The sequence below is a fragment of the Mirounga leonina genome, unplaced genomic scaffold (genome assembly GCF_011800145.1).
Source record: "Mirounga leonina isolate KUSES-001 unplaced genomic scaffold, KU_Mleo_1.0 Mir_363, whole genome shotgun sequence".
NCBI lineage: Eukaryota > Metazoa > Chordata > Mammalia > Carnivora > Phocidae > Mirounga > Mirounga leonina.
In genome coordinates this window covers 697,377-714,296 of record NW_023270707.1, presented here as the reverse complement: position 1 = coordinate 714,296, position 16,920 = coordinate 697,377, and positions in this window count along the sequence as shown.

Sequence of the window (16,920 nt, the reverse complement as noted above, 5' to 3'; positions counted from 1 at the left end):
CATTTTTTATAAGCCTGTAAGCTAAGAGTGGTTTTAAATTTTTTTAAATGGTTACATTTAAAATGGTTATTACATACCTACAAAATAATCTCCATTTTGCTAATTCTTAACCCACAAAGCCTAAAATATTTGATATCTGGCTCTTTAACAAAAAGTGTGCTAACTCCTTATCTAATGGAAATGGAATGGTATGTCATTATTGACATAATTTGCATTTCCATGGTCACTTAGTAAAATTGAATATATTTTCATGTTTCACATTCATATTTCCTTGTCTGTAAATTGTCTGTCATTTTTGTTCATGTTTCTGAATTTTAAATTGATTCAATGAACTCGGTATACTTTCTGAATACTTATTTTGCTAGACACAGATGTTTGTCTACCCAGTGGTCATCTTCCCCACTCATTCTGATTTGCTAGCATAACTTCAGTTCCTTTTCAGGGATAAGGCAGTGATACACATTTGGGGATCTGAATCTCACCCAAATCCAAGATGGGGGGTATAAAATTATGATTATTCTAAATAACAGTGGCAATTGCATTTTCCCTTGTCTGTGATTAGTTTAGGATTGAACATGTTATGAAAATGTTTCCAATAAGATGTGAAGGCCTCTAGGCAATTCCCCCTCATTTTAGAAAAGTAATACTGGGATATTTTTATCCCTCAGCAGCTTCTGTTTCCTTTATTCATGTTTCTTCTGGTAATGTTATACTCAAAAGTAGCCAGATTAAATGGACAAGTCAGCATTATAAAAAGAGGGCAAGCTCTGTATTTTTGAGCCTCTTCATAGTTTAGGCTTTTTATTGGGTGTGTTTTCTGTTACTCGCAACCAAGTACATCCTAACTAGTGTATTTAGCATTTGGCAGTCTTCCATGTGAATTTTAAAGCCATATTTTCATATTCATAATCATGTCATATTGTCATGATTAGAACCACTTTGCTGCTCTAGATTAATTTGAGCTTAAATAATATCTGTGAAACATTGAGTCTTTCCATAAAATCTCCATTATTCTGTTCTTCTGTTAGGTCTTTTTTTTTTTTTTTAAGATTTATTTACTTATTTGAGGTGGGGAGGGAGAAAGAGGCCATGAGTGGGGGGGAGGGGCAGAGGGAGAAGGAGAGAGAGGAATCCTCGAGCAGAGTCCCCACTGGGCATAGAGCCTGACACCAGGCTTGATCTCGGGACCCTGAGATCATTACCTGAGCTGAAATCAAAGCTAGGCCACTTAACCGACTGAGCCACTCAGCCACCCCTCTTCTATTAGGTTTTTAAATAAAATTTTTTCTAGAAAGATTTTGCAAATTCTTATTAGATTTATTACAAGGTTTATTACTATAGGAAGAGACTTTTATTTTTCTTACTATATTATATAATTCTTTTTTGTTAGTGGAAATAAATATTGTAGAAATTTTAATATTGATATTGTATATTACTAGCATGCTACATTTCTTCTTCGGATCTTAATCATTTCTCTGTGGATTTCCTTGAGTTTTCTATGAAGCCAGTCAGATCATTTGCTAATAATTATAATTTTGTGTCTCACGTCCGTTGCCTTGTAATTTTTACATCTTGTATCTTTATCTTATTGCTGTGTTTGGAATAAATACAATATTCAATAGAAAATATGAAAGAAGTCATTCTTGTATTGTTTCTGCTTGTTTTCGAATTCAATGAGAAATGGCTTTAAATATGTCATCTGTAAGTAGGGTGTTTGCCATTGATTTATTATGAATATGCTTTATAGCAAATTAAGTCCCTCTTTTATTCATTTATTTATTTAATTTTACTAATTTTCCAGATCTTCTTTTTTTACTTATGTGAATGAGTGTTGAATGTTATAGAACACTTTAGCCTCTATTCAGATGACATAGATTTTTCTCCTTTAATATGTATTAATGCACTGAATTACACTGATGGATCTATTATCAATTACTGTTTTCCTAGAAAAAAACCTACTTTGTCCAGAGTAGATACAGATAGGTGCTTCAATAAAATTTTTCAGAGTTTTATATGTATACTATTTATTTGTTTGTTCCTTTGTCTGTTTTATTATTTCTGCCTTCATTTCCTTTACTATTATTTTCTTAGATTTTTAAATCTTTTTTATAAATTACTTAATTGGATATATAGTACAACTTTAGTCTCTCCAATTTTTTCTTTTTCTTTTGTTCTTTTTAAAGAGAGTACCTGGGGTGGAGGGGCAGAGAGAGATGGAATCTTAAGCAGGCTTCATGCTCAGAGTGGAGCCCGACGTGGGCTTGATCTCACAACCCTGAAATCATGACCTGAGCCTAAACCAAGAGTTGGACGCTTAACTGACTGAGCCACCCAGGTCCCTCTCCACTTTTTTTTTTTTTAATAAAAACATTTAAGGCGATGAGTTTAACTCTGACAATTGTTTTGGCTTGGTTGTATAATTGTTATTAACTTCCCATGAAAAGTATTGGCTTGGATTTATTTATTTGTTTGTTATAGTTAGCCATCATATATTGAATGCTTATTCTGTCACAGACTTTTCACATATTATCCAATTTAATCCTCAAACAACCCTGTGTATTATCCTAATTTCCCAGCCGAGAAAACAGATTCTGAAAGATTAAGTGACTTGCCTAATGTCACTCAGCTTGTGACTAGTGGATCCTCTGTCATGTCTCTGCTGCACAGAATCTTTAAAAATATCATTTAAGCAGGACCATGGCATGGTCTCTTTCGTAGGATTTCCATCAGTGATACCTTTACCCAATGTGTGTTTGGATTTGATGGATGGGATGGAATACAGGGGTAGGAAGGAAAAAATAAAAGACTGCCCTTTCTGTTAGACCTGGGATAAAACCCCTATCTTCTGTTCCTGGTTCTTTGAGCCTTGCTTCTTCAGTGATAGCTACCTATACTTGCTTCATGTAAACAAGTTTGATAAGAGCCTGGATCTTTTCATGGAAGATGTAGACACTGAAGCCATGAGTTTCAGGAAATATCATGGAAGGAATTATTTCAGAATTACAGTTTTTGGAGTGAGGAAATTAAATTTTGCAATTTACTTTTTTTATCCTTATTTCAAAATGCTACTAGTCGTGGCAGCCTCACCCCACATGAAGGTTATAAATGAAAATAACTGGGATGTTTTCTGAAAGAGACATTTTTTTAAGTCAAAGCCCTTTTTTTTGGTCAAAGTGCATATTTATTTATTTATTTATTTATTTATTTATTTATTTATAAAGATTTTTATTTATTTATTTGACAGAGAGAGACACAGCGAGAGCAGGAACACAAGCAGGGGGAGTGGGAGAGGGAGAAGCAGGCTTCCCGCAGAGCAGGGAGCCTGATGCTGGGCTCGATCCCAGGACCCTGGGATCATAACCTGAGCCGAAGGTAGATGCTTAATGACTGAGCTACCCAGGCGCCCTCTCTCTCTCTTTTTTTAAAGATTTTATTTATTTATTTGACAGAGAGAGACACAGCAAGAGAGGGGACACAAGCAGGGGTAGTGGGAGAGGGAGAAGCAGGCTTCCCACCGAGCAGGGAGCCTGACGTGGGGCTCGACCCCAGGACCCTGGGATCATGACCTCAGCCGAAGGCAGATGCTTAGCCAACTGAGCCACCCAGGTGCCCGGTCAAAGTCCATTTTTAACTAGTAAAACCAGGAGTATTAAAATTGGATTCATGATCTTACTCAGGATTAGGAACTAATTTTTTTTTTCTATAAAACAGAAAGGGATGACGATATGTCTGCTTTTATTGGTCTGTATGGAGTACCCTAATTAAACATTTAGGAATATGATATAATCTCTTTTTCAACATACCAAACCACCAAACTGGCATTATTGTAAGAGATGTGAGAGAAACCTGAAAATGAGACTTCTTTTCTTCTTTAGTGGACAACGTATCTACCAATGTTTAAATTACTGGGCTTGTGTTTATGGTGATAGAAGTGATAAACAGTCTTTGAGAGAAACCCACATTTAGTGACCTCACAACTTTCATTAAGGAAAACACTCTCTAGAAGCTTTGCAATGTGATTATATTGATTAAGCTTCAGCAACTGATTATAGTTTCACTTTATTGTTCTTTCAGGCAAGACACATGATATTTTTCTTTATATGTCTTTGGATGTTTTCATTAGGCTAGCAATGCATTAGAAACCTGACTCACTGCTTCCTTGAATGTCAGGGTCAGATATTTTCTGTGTCATTCTTAAAATAAAAAAATAGAGTTTTCCAAGTCTTTAATATTTGAGTTGGGTGATGAGAAAAAAATCTCCTCTTTGCCAAGCAAACCTGCCATATTCAGAACACACATTCATTTCAGAATTTAGGGACATCACATTGTTTTTTATTTGCTTTGATTTTTTTTTTTTTTTGGCTTTTTCTAATTTAGCATTACAAAGAGCAATATTTGTGTTATCCACTGTGTCCTGCTGAAATTTATTGAATAGTATTGTGAACTCACTAACAAATGAATTATTTCACTCCAGGCAATGGACCCATCTTAATTATGGGTAGATCTTGATTTTTAACAAGGAATACAGGTTATCATATGTGGATTCTTAATCATTTTTAAAAATCTTTTCTTGTTTTCTAATGGGAGAATGTAATTAGGAGGTAAGGCACTTGACATCTGATTTTGGTGAGTGGTTTAATTTGAACCCTACCCCTCTGGGCATAGCAGAGCTTACCATCTTGGGAGGGAAACCTGTTTAGAAACAGTCTGGAAGCATGGAGGTCACTCTTCATTTCCTCTGGGTTGTTTTCCACATGCAGTCATATTTGTGCTTTTGCTTCACTTCACTCAGCTGAGCATGGCTGCTTTCTTGATCCTTTACATTTCACACCACTGAGCTTGATTGTTCTCAGGTCTATCGTTGCTCACTGGTAGCATTACTCACACTAATATTCTAGGCTTCAAATCCCAGCCAAAACCAATCCCTCAAGATTCACAGATGGTGAGTCACTAGAGGGCATGCAAAATACCCAGAGTATCAAAGGCTCACTGAAGTTATTTCTGCCAGGCAGATCAGTAGTATAACAGGCTTGACCACTGAATTTTGGAGTTAGAATGTCCAAATCCTCATTTCAACCATCTGATGGATGAATTGTCTCAGTGTTTGTGCTGGAGAGAGAAATCCACAAAAAATTCTGGTGTGTTGCGCCAGGATCTTTCTTCACATATTGACTTTATTTGAGAAAATAAGCCCATCTCTTGTTAATACTGACAAACTGACAACCTGATTTCTCTCTTACTCTTTGCAATATTTTTTTGTTTCTCCTCCCTGATAGTCAATCTGATCCTGTCGTTTGTATTAATAAAACTTTCTATGTAACTCAAACTGCTCCTTTGGAGAGTCATGAATAAACTATTAAAATCCAACCTCTATCTGTATATTGCCTGCTTTGTGAAAAATGGAATTAAAGGACTCATCTGTGAATACCAAATTCATTGCATTTGTAATGCTAGTGGATTTATAAATCCATTCCCCAGGGCTGCAGTGCCTCCAGATGAAAGAGACTCTCTGTGTTCACTGGAGGGTAGATTCATGAAGTTTTAGGGATCCCAAGGTGTAAACTGTTCTTGTGTTAGACAGGAATTATTTGGGGCTTGATCTGCCAAGGCTTACAAGGAAGATTAGTTCTTAGACTTATGCAAGGTATCCAAAATCTAGACTGCCTGCAGTGCTTATTGTTCAGGATGGACGACAGAACACTGAAAGTACTGGAAATCTTCATCCATTCACTCATGTATTAATATGTCTTGGTTACCTACCATGTACTAGAGACTCTGTTATACCCTGAAAATACAAAGTTGAAAAAAAAATCGTTCTTTCAAAGAACGATTGTTCAGTTTATTGTAACATCCTTGGATGTGTAGTTATCAGTTAGACATGCTTTTGCCTAATTCTCAAATCTATTTAAGCACCAGTGTTGATCTAGAGGCCATGAGGGAGTAGACTGACATGTCTTCAACATTCACCCTAAATTCCCCCACTGCTTTATCTGCCCACCTTTGTCATGATTTGCCTTTGTATTATTTAGTATATTCATGTAGAACGGTACCTACAATGTTCTCCTACAACTCTGTAAGCTCCCAGGGGAAAGGCTAATAGCTGATTAATGTTTATAACCCCTGCACTGAATATTTCTTCAGTAAACTCTGGAGGTGGCAACTTACAATGCACAGCACTGACATAGGTAAGAAAGGGTCATTAATTACTTAATTATTCAAGCAGTTATTTTTCTAGTCTGCATGCCCTAGCACACTCGCGTGACTAATTTTGTTCTCATAGGGGGAGTCCGAAGACTTGAGTTTTTAGTCTGGCTCTATCACTGGCTGTTGTAAGCTTTAGCACATCATTATAACCTTTCTGCACCTCAGTTTCCCCATCAGTTTCTAAAAACAGTGGCCAATTTAATTCAAATTCTATAGAGTGATGTATGTCTTCTTTTTTACTAAGTGTAACCAAAATCAACCATCTGTGGCCTGCTTGGTTTAGAGTGCTTTATTAGAAACAGATGCTATTAGGATTTCTCAATTTTTAATGTTGAGACCTCAGGAATTTATTCCCAGGATGTATTCTCAAAGCAGACTTTATGGTATCCATTACTATGATCTTTAGGCTCTTCTAGACCCCATAGGAACACAAAAGTAAAAAAGAAAAGTGGGAAAAGGAGGTGTGAATTTGATAAAAATCGTGGTCACACTTACCGGAGAGAAAGAGATCTTGCTGTGGAACGAAGATTCATCTCACCTTGGTGGTCCTAAACAACATCCTGTCTTTCTGCTGGAAGAACACCCCCATTTCCCAGAGTGAACCAACCTTTCTCTGAGATGAGAATGAATGTATTTTACCTTTCCCTAAGCTGTATCTTTAAAAATATATTCCCTAAAAACTTCTTTCTCTTTTAGGAGAAAAAAGTGCAAGTCATTTTATAGATAAAAAAACACATTAAAAAATATATATATGTACTAATGTACATACACTCATTAAACAATGTATTTGTATATGTATATATACACACTTCTCATGATCAAATATTTTAAAACATTAGGATGAAAAAAAGATCTTTTTTTTTTTCTTGCCACACAACTTGGAAACAAATATTCATGGAGTATGTCCAGCTCAGTAGAACTGACACCTCCAACTTTTAAGATCTGCTGAGTGAGGTTCTCAGGTGAACGTTGTGAATTTCAACCATCACAATGCATTTTTTGTCAATATGAGATAATCTGAGGTGTGTTTTCACCCTTCTGAATTTCTTTGCTCTGATTACTGTCATTTTAATTATAAATTCACAGAGGGAAATAGCTGCATTTAAATTTCATGCACCTGGAGACAAATATATTAAATATTCATTTTATTTTAAGAATCTAAATCACTAAGTCTTATAATTTACCTTACATAGCTTAACTGTGGTACATTTGTTTACACATTTAGGTTATTGTAACTCCTAATTTTTAGAGCAAATCCATAGAAAGTAGGCAGAAGGTCACTATTACTGGCTTGGCTAAGAGGCTAAGTGATTCGTCTAGGATTTCCCAAGTTAGATGTAGATTTAAAAATAAATACTAGCATGTTCCAGCCGATATCTTGAACTTATAAAACAATAATTGATAAAGTTAACATTCAGATAAATCAACTGATACTGTGAGTAAAATTTCCATGACGGATAATGTGAGAAGGTAGTATTCCCAGCAGTCAAAGGATCAGTAGCGGTGCAGTGAAAATGTGATGCCTCAGAATAACAGTAGGGGCAGCATAGAGCCAGAAAGGAGATTGCTCAAGGAGTCAATACAAATCAATGGAAGACAAAGGAAAATATGCAAAGTAAGATATTTAACACTATTAGACATCAATAAAATGCAAATTAAACCACAAGATACCTCTATTAAACCCATTAGAATGGCAAAAACTAAAAGGATTGACAGTACTAAGTGTTGATAAGGATATGGAGTGATTGGAACTCTCAGACACCACTGATAATAATATAAAATGCCCCTACCACCTTGGAAAACTGGAAGTTCCTAAAATGTTAAACATACACTTAACATATCAGGCAGCTATTCCACTCTTAGGTACATACCCAAGAGACATGAAAGCATATATGATCATACAAAGACCTGTATATAAACATTCCTTGCAGTATCATTCACAATATGCAAAAACAATCCAAATTTTCATGATTTGGTTATAAAAAATTCTTGAACATTTTAGATTTTCTAGTGATATAGTTCAGACTGGTGCTTGCCTGAGGCAAGGGCACAGGGAGGGAGGGACTATACGGGGGCACAAGGAAACTTTTGAGGGTAATGGAAATGTTCCATAACTTGATTGTGGTTTCATGGGTACATACGTGTGTCATGGATGTATACATGTATCAAAACTCATCAAACTGTACATTTTACATGGATACTATTTCTTGTACCTAGATTGAACCTCAATAAAATTGTAAAATGATCAGTCAGTGAAATACCCTGGATAGGCAGCTATGAGCAAAGAAAATCAGGATACTAAGAATTCATCCTAGAATGAGAAAGACAAAGACATGATCTAGATAGGATAAAAGCTGAGCTGGATATTTCCACCTCTCAACTATCCCCTCTTTTTCACTTGACTAAAGAATGTAAATCTATAGGATTAACTGATAATGAAGTCTGAGTTAATAATAATGACACTTCAAATAATAATTGTATCTGTAATTCATAGCCTGCTTATTATATGACAAAATATACTACCAGATGCTTGAAAATGTATATCCCATGTTTTTAGATTTCAAAATTGGGGATGGGCGTGTTCCCCAGGGAGGTCCTTTATAATTTCCTGGCTCCATTTTTCCTTTTATTTCTTCCCTTTTGTCCTACTTTCTATTACCCTTAAGGAAAAATTCTTTGTGTCTCTTACAGGGTGATTTACACGTTCAGGCCTCTTTTGGGGTTTTATCTGTTATTTCAGTCAGTTTTTCAAGAAATTCCCTTAAGAAAACCTCCTTTCCTAAAGAAGCTTTTAGGGAATGCAATTTTGTTTTTTTTTGTTTTTTTTTTTTCAAATTGGAGTTATATGCTGGCAGGCCAAATATTAGGATTCCCTTTTAATAGCTACAGTAGCCCTTTGGCATGGAGACTAGTCCTAATTTTCTTATGAGGCAACTGAGCTAGTAAAGATAAAGAGATCCGGCCTGAGTTTCATATACATAGTAAGTGCTGAGTCTAAGATTTGGTTTCAACAATATACTGTCCATCCCTTAAACTTGGTCATCAAATGGAGACTGGGGCTTTGCCCAGATTGAGTCAGAAGTGGCCCACAGCTATTGAAGCCAATAATCAGTAGGGAGGTAGTATATTTAGATTAGTATTTTTCTGGGAAATCTAAGACGGCACAGGGAGAGGTGTGGTGTAATAAATCAAACAGTAAGGATGAGGTTGGCCTTCATTGGTTAGATAGACTTTTATATATTCCCACAGTGTGCCAGAACACCTTAGCAGGCCCTGAAGATCCAGCTTCAAATACAACACGACTGCGGCCCCCTATGAGTTTCTATTGAGAGAGGGGAGACAGACCCTTGGGCAAGTGTTTGTAATGCAGCAATTTGTGATACAGGTATGCACATGATGCTGTTAGGCTTAGAGGTGAGCATCTAAGTTATACTGGAGAAGCCAGAAAAAGCATTTCAGAAAAGCTGTGGTTTAAAGCACAAGCAGTCAGGTGAAGAGTGAATGAAAGTCATTCCAGGAAAATCCAGCAGGTTCTGCTTATGCAGAGACACATGACATAGAATGGAGTTGTCCAGGGCCATTGGAGCTATTGGTCAGGGCTGGAGTGGTGAGTATGAGTGACACATGTGTTAGGAGCTAAGTGAAGGAGGCTAGAGCAACAGTTCAAAGGGGTCTTGTGTGTTAGTTACATGAAAGTGTTTCAACTTTTTCCTTAAGACTTGGGGAACCACAGAAGGACCCTCAGCAGATGATGGTATGATATACATTTTTTTATATTGGCAATCTGAAAACATGGCCTGCAGGTTGTCATGTAGGGATATAGTCACCATGTTCAGCTTGCCTCTTTGTGGTGCCCTGGGCAAGATGTCAGGGTGCTTTGGCTGTAGTATCTAAGAACATAGAAGTTGCTGGAGCTGATTCCGTGGGATTGGCAAAGTTCACCTTTGAGACTGGGGGTAGGAGAAAGGGCTTAACATTTATTGACTTCTAAGTATGTCCAGACCCTGGGCTAGGTTCTTACTCAAAGTTATATATAATTCTCACAACTACCCTGTGAGTATTGATGCCATTCTCAGACAGTTAGGCACCTGGGCAGGTAAGTACTGTGTCATCAGGGGCACAGTAAGTATAGCCTACAGTTCCCAGGCAGGCTGGCCCACACCAATGTTTTGTCCAAGAGACTAAGAGCAGAAATAACGAGTGCCACTTGGAGACAAGGCAGGTAAAAGCCAGTATGTATCTTCTATCTCTTTATTTCCTTACCATAGTGAACTTGGAAATACCATGTATTTCAGATGGCATAAATTCAAGTTGGAGAACAGTTGGCCAATCTACATGAGACACTAAGTGAGGAAGACATAAACCCTTATTTTTTGAGCCACTGACTTTTCAGAATTATTTATTACTCCACTATCCCCTAAACTATCCTCACTAATTTAGTGTCCCTTCAAACAAACATATTTATATGTTTGTACATTTGTTTATTTGGAGTGAAGTTTTAAAAAATGTCTACTAGAGGACTATTTCTGCTTTGGTCAGAAGAGAACCAAGGACATGTCACTAGTTTTATCAGAAGCCATACTTGGAAAGTTGAGTTACCTTGCACCAAGGCTTGCGTTCAATCCACTGATCTTCTAGCACTGCTATTGATCAGCACCTTGGGCAGTAGTATGATTAGCCTGCTCCTTAATCTAATTTTAGGCAATATTAGCCCTAGGGTATAGATGAGAAAACTGAGGCTAAGAGAAGTAACTTGCTCAAGGTCCAATGTAAATTATACAGGTATAATTATCAAGGTAAATTATAGAGGCTGTATTTTAATTACTTATTTAATTATTGTAACTTACCTGACTTCAGAGGTCATTGTCTTTCCAATACTCTAGACCATTATTTACATTATTGAGTTGTTCAACAGTTTCTTAATGTACAGTTGTATTAATATGAAATCCTTTCCTCTGTGTGTCTCTTTTATATCATCTTGTCCTCACATCTAGCCTCCTTTATCCCAGCTTAAAGGTGAACTTGGAAATACCATTTATTTCAGGTGGTGTGAAGTTTAAGTCCGTGAATAGGAAGCAGAGTATTTTTTTTTTTTTTAAGATTTTATTTATTTGGGAATGAAAGAGAGAGAGCACAAGCAGGGGGAGCAGCAGAGGCAGAGGGAGAAGCAGGCTCCCCGCTGAGCAGGGAGCCTGATGCGGGGCTTGATCCCAGGACCCTGGGATCATGACCTGAGACAAAGGCAGACACTTAACCGACTGAGTCATCCAGGCACCCCAATAAACAAAGGATTTTTACATGCTCTGGCCGCCTTGGAAAAATTGCAGGGCTTTAAAGTTGTTGACAAGATATTTCTTAAATAAATAATTCTGATTGAGAAATATCTAAAGAAAGAAAAGAGAAACCCCAACCTTTTGCTGAAATGAGTAAGAGCACTAATGAGGGGAGGATGGTTGCATATGCTGCCACTCATTCTGATCTGGGAGAAGCACTCTTTGTATGGCCACATCCCGCACATCTTTGAAGAAGGGTGGGTGGCCAAGCAGATCAAGAGGATGCTTAACATGAAGGTCAGCCTGATCCTGGGCTTCTCTGCAAAGTGGGACTGCGACGAGAATGAGTGGAAGAAACAAGGAAGTGCTGCCTATGTGTCTGAACCTCACCCTGTTCCATCATCTCCATGCCGCTCAGCATGTTTATTGGAAACCATTATGTCACAGTACCAATGCTAATAAACGAGCAGTTTACATGCAAAAAAAAAAAAAAAAAAAAAGAGGGTATCCGGGGTCTACAGAGAAGCAGTGACTTGCTGAAGGAAACACACAGCCAGCTAGTGACAAAAGCACAATCCTAAACCCTGTGCCTGTCATTCTAATAAGAATTTTTCTACTGCAGGAAATGTTTCTCTCTCTCTCTCTCTTTTTCTGTCCTGCAAGATCGTGTGTTGGATTCTATGTGCTTGTTTGCAGAATTAAACTCAACTACATTTTTGTTTACCCCCAATTAATAAATAGCTCTGGGTTGTTTACTAACAGCACACATTCTGGTTTGCACAAATGTTCTTTCAGACTGGAAACCAATGAGAAGCCTTGTAAGCTGCCTACCAGGCACCTTTTACATCTTACTTGACTAGATGTGTCTGTGAGGATAAGGAGAGACATTTATTTCTCAGCTCTGACCTACCCAGAACTGACTTACCTACAGTTATGGATTTGGTAGACAGCAAAGCAGAGTGAAAATAATATCAGCTTTGGGAATTTGAAACTGCTAAGTTTGCATTTCACGTTTGCTGTGCGATATTAGGCAGGTCACTTAAACTCTCTTAGCCTCTGTTTTCTTAGCTCTAAAATGAAGATAGAGTAATATGTGAATGTTCTCCTGAAGCAAATGTCAGTCACTTCAGAAATTCATCCTTGGGCAAGAATTGTGTTAGCCTTTGGTACAAGGAGAGACATGAACTTCAATTCTCAATGGCATGGATGGGGGGGTCTTGGGAAAAGCCTACATCTTGACACAGAATGTGGCCAAGTCCTTAGCTCCTTGTGACCCCGGAACCACGGTCATACCCAGGAAAATGCTTCTGCTTGTGCTTATTAGAAGCTATTTATGTAGTGGGCTCTAGAGCTCAGCATGACAATAGAGAGAAGAGCATCATGTTTTTGAACCTTGAACACTGAAAATTCAAAATCTTATGAGCTTCCTCAGTGATGATGGTAGGACATCACTGGAAGAAACTGAGAACACTACATTGGCTGTCCAAAGATTAGCCATCTTGGTGACTGGTTCTGTTGCTGTGACTAAATTATTACAGCCTTCTCCTGGCTGAAAGCAGGAGGTAATAAGCAATGAGAAGGACTAACTTATAATTTACATAAGTATTCCTTTGGTTCTGAATAGAGAATACCTTTTTCATTATAGGGATGGGGCTTGGAATTTAAATTAAAAAAATTAAATTTAAATATATTACTGTTCCCTGCAGCTTTACTTTTTATTCCGTGCTGACCAAGTTAGGCCTTATGGCTACAGTATCTTCTATTTATTAGGTTTGTTGTAAGGATTAGAGGTAATATAGTCCATAGCCTTGCATAGGTAGGTAATATAGTTCACAGCCTAACGTCTACTGGGCTGCAGTGAGTGGTAACAATCAGTATTATTATTTAAAAAAATAATATATATATATATATTTTTAGATTTTATTTATTTATTTGACAGAGAGAGACACAGCGAGAGAGGGAACACAAGCAGGGGGAGTGGGAGAGGGAGAAGCAGGCTCCCCGCAGAGCAGGGAGCCCGATGTGGGACTCGATCCCAGGACCCTGGGATCGTGACCTGAGCCGAAGGCAGTCGCTCAACCGACTGAGCCACCCAGGCGCCCTAAAAAATAATATTATCAGACAATACTGCCTGGGATAGCTGGGGCATTAATAAGTTGTAAGTCTATGAAACCTAAATTTTATATAATTTTAACTGATTTTATTTATTATTTATCTTAAGAAACACTCTTTTTTTTTTTTTTTTTTTACTTTTTCTGTTAACATTACCAGTAGCTCTTAATGATTTTTTCTCTTTCAATCTTCTGAATCAACATACTATGTTACTGCCTTGAACATTTTAACTATGTAGCCAAATATCTTTCCAGCTAGGCTGTAGGCTCATGGGAGACTGAGAATCATATCTTCTGTTCGGCCGTGATGTTCAAAATATTTATAGCCAGCGCAGTATAGAGTCCACTAATCACAGTGGAGGCTGGCTATGAACCACCTGCTGGTCATACCAGTACGTACCAGAGCAATGCTGACCATTTTATGTCTCTGAATTCTTCATAGTGCCTTCCACATAAAAAAGGCTCAACAAATCTTTATTCATGATTAAATTGGGAAGTTTCTGTCAAGTAGTACTAGGAGAGGCTGATTGGCTACTGAGTGTCCTCTGCTAGATTATTATTACCTTGAGAAATTTATCCCAGTTAGGTCTTCAGCTTTGTGGGCTCAGAAACTCAGTTTAGTTGAATTTACAAACTTCTGCATGAATTGGAATTCCAATTAATTTATTTTCAAGTAGAACTATGCATCAATGTTCACACTGGCCTCAGCACTGAATTTCCTCAAGTAAAGGCTGATTTATCTGGGGAGTCAAGTCATTGTGAGGGGATACTGTGATTTGCATAACATCAAGGAAGAAATCCTTATATTTATGGTTAGCCAAGGTACCAAAGCTATTCAGTAAAGGAAAGGAGAGTCTTTTCATCTGGGAAAATTGGCTATGCACATGTAAAAAATGAGCCTAGTCTCTATGTCACACCATACACAAAAGAAGAAACTCAAAATGTATTGTAGCCCTAAATTTAAGAGCTAAAACCATAAAACTTTTAGAAGAAAACTTGTAGGAGAAAATCTTTGTGATGTTAGGTTAGGCAATAATTTTTCAATCAATAAAAAGAATAATTGATAAATTTGACTTTATCAGAATTAAAAAAAAAAAAACTTTTACTTTTCTAAAGAAGAAAAATGAAAAGACCAGTAATAGACTGGGAGAAAATATTTGCAAAATATTTTGGACTTGTATCCAGAATATATAAAGGACTATCCAAAAAGGACTTGTATCCAGAATATATAAAGAATATTTATCACTCAACAATAAGAAGACAAACAACATATTTAAAAAATGGACGGCATATTTGAATAGACATTTCACAAAGAAAATGTACAAATTGCCAATAAACACATGAAAAGATGCTTAATATCATTAGTCATTAGAGAAATGCAAATTAAAACCACAATGAGATACTTCTACACACCCACTAGAATAGCTATAATGCAAAGATTTACAATATTAGTGTTGGTGAAGATTTGGAGAAACTGAAATCCTTGTACATTGCTAGTGAGTATATAAAATGGTATAGTCACTTACATATACTTACATCTGACCCAGCAATTCCACTTCTAGGTATCTACCTGCCCCAGAGAAATTAAAACATGTGTTCACATTAAGACTTGTTTGTTCATGGAAATTTACTCATGCAATCCAAGTATTCCAAAGTTAATAGATAAAATGTAGATCCATACATACATATGAATGGAATGCTATTCATCAACTTAAAAAATGATCTACTAATACCTACAACAACATAGGTGAATCTCAAATATGCTAAATGAAAGAAGCGTGTCACAAAAGACTATATATTATATGACCCCATTTATATAAAATTTCCAGAAAAGGCAAATCTATAGAGGCAGGAAGCAGATTTATAGTTGTCTGGGACTGAGAGTCTGGGTGGGAATTGATTGCAAATGAGCACAAGGAAACTTCGGATGATGGGAATATTGTAAAACTAGATTGTGGTCATGATTATACAACTGTATAAAATTACTAAAAGTCATTGAACTGCACACTTATAATGGATGACTATCATGATATGCAAATTATGCCTCAATAGAGGTGTAAAAAATTCAAGGACGGCAGTGTGGGCTGCTGGATAAAATCTTTGAGACATCAAGCCCTATAGACTGGCTGTGCCTATCTGTGCAACAGAAACATTTGCCTCCCAAAGAACTGTGCCATGAGAGACCCATCTTGAACACTGAAGAAAGGAGTTAAAAACAGTGATTCTGTTTATTTAAAATTCTTCATTGATCAAAGCCCATTTGTATGAATATATTCTGTTTTTTTATTATGTTAATATAATCAATATTGTTCTGGTCTGAGAATCATTTGTCTGTGAAATGATGTGGCATTCTGTTCTAATTCATTTTCGCTCATTTTATGGTTTAACAATAAGAGGGTACTCAATTCTGGTAGTTTGTGGCTTAAATTATATCCAAAAGAGTTAAGTCCTTTCTAAATTCCCTGATCTCCAAATTACTGGAGGATATTTAACTGTGGTCCCATGTATAACTACACACACACACGTGCACACACATGAACACATGCACACACAAAAATACCACTTCATTAATAATCTACAAAGTTATTTTTTCCCTAGAGTAATATTAGCTGATATTCCCATAAACTTACAAATAAATCTTTACAATATGTGTTTTTGCAGATACGGAAAATAGTATTTAAATGGGGGAATATATGCCACAGTAATCTTTACAAATATTCATAAATTTCTCCAAGTAGAGGTGAAATATGGAGATATATTTTATTCATTCTTTGAAAGCAGAAAAGATGGGGAAGAGATGGAAAATACAAATATATGTGCAAATTTGGGCATTCACCTCCCCAAAATGTAAATAAAGTATGTAGGGGGGAAAGGATTTAAAGAATAAGAATTTTTAAGTGTTGGTTGGTTGTTTATAAGTTTATTTTCCAAATCAACAAGGTGATTCAAGGCAAGACTAATGAAACTTTACTTTCCAATAAATAGATTCAGGAAGTCGTTTCAACAGCCCTTTAGAACTGGCCTCTCTTACCGAAAAATGATACTAGAAATAGTCAGTAGGTTCTTTTGTGGGGCTCCATCTATCATTGTACTCTTACTACTGTGGAAATTGTTAGTCAATACAACCAGGTCTGGTTTGAGAAGGATGACATTGACAAACAGATAAGGTTCAGACACACCATAAATATCACCCAATACCTCATACAGCAGGCCAAGGCAAAGCCTGGCGAAACAATATTTCATTCTGAGTACAGTGCACATGGAGGATGTTCAAAGAGGTTGCTGATTGTTGCTGCCCCAGCAAAACTTTTTTTCATTAATGATGGCGTTCA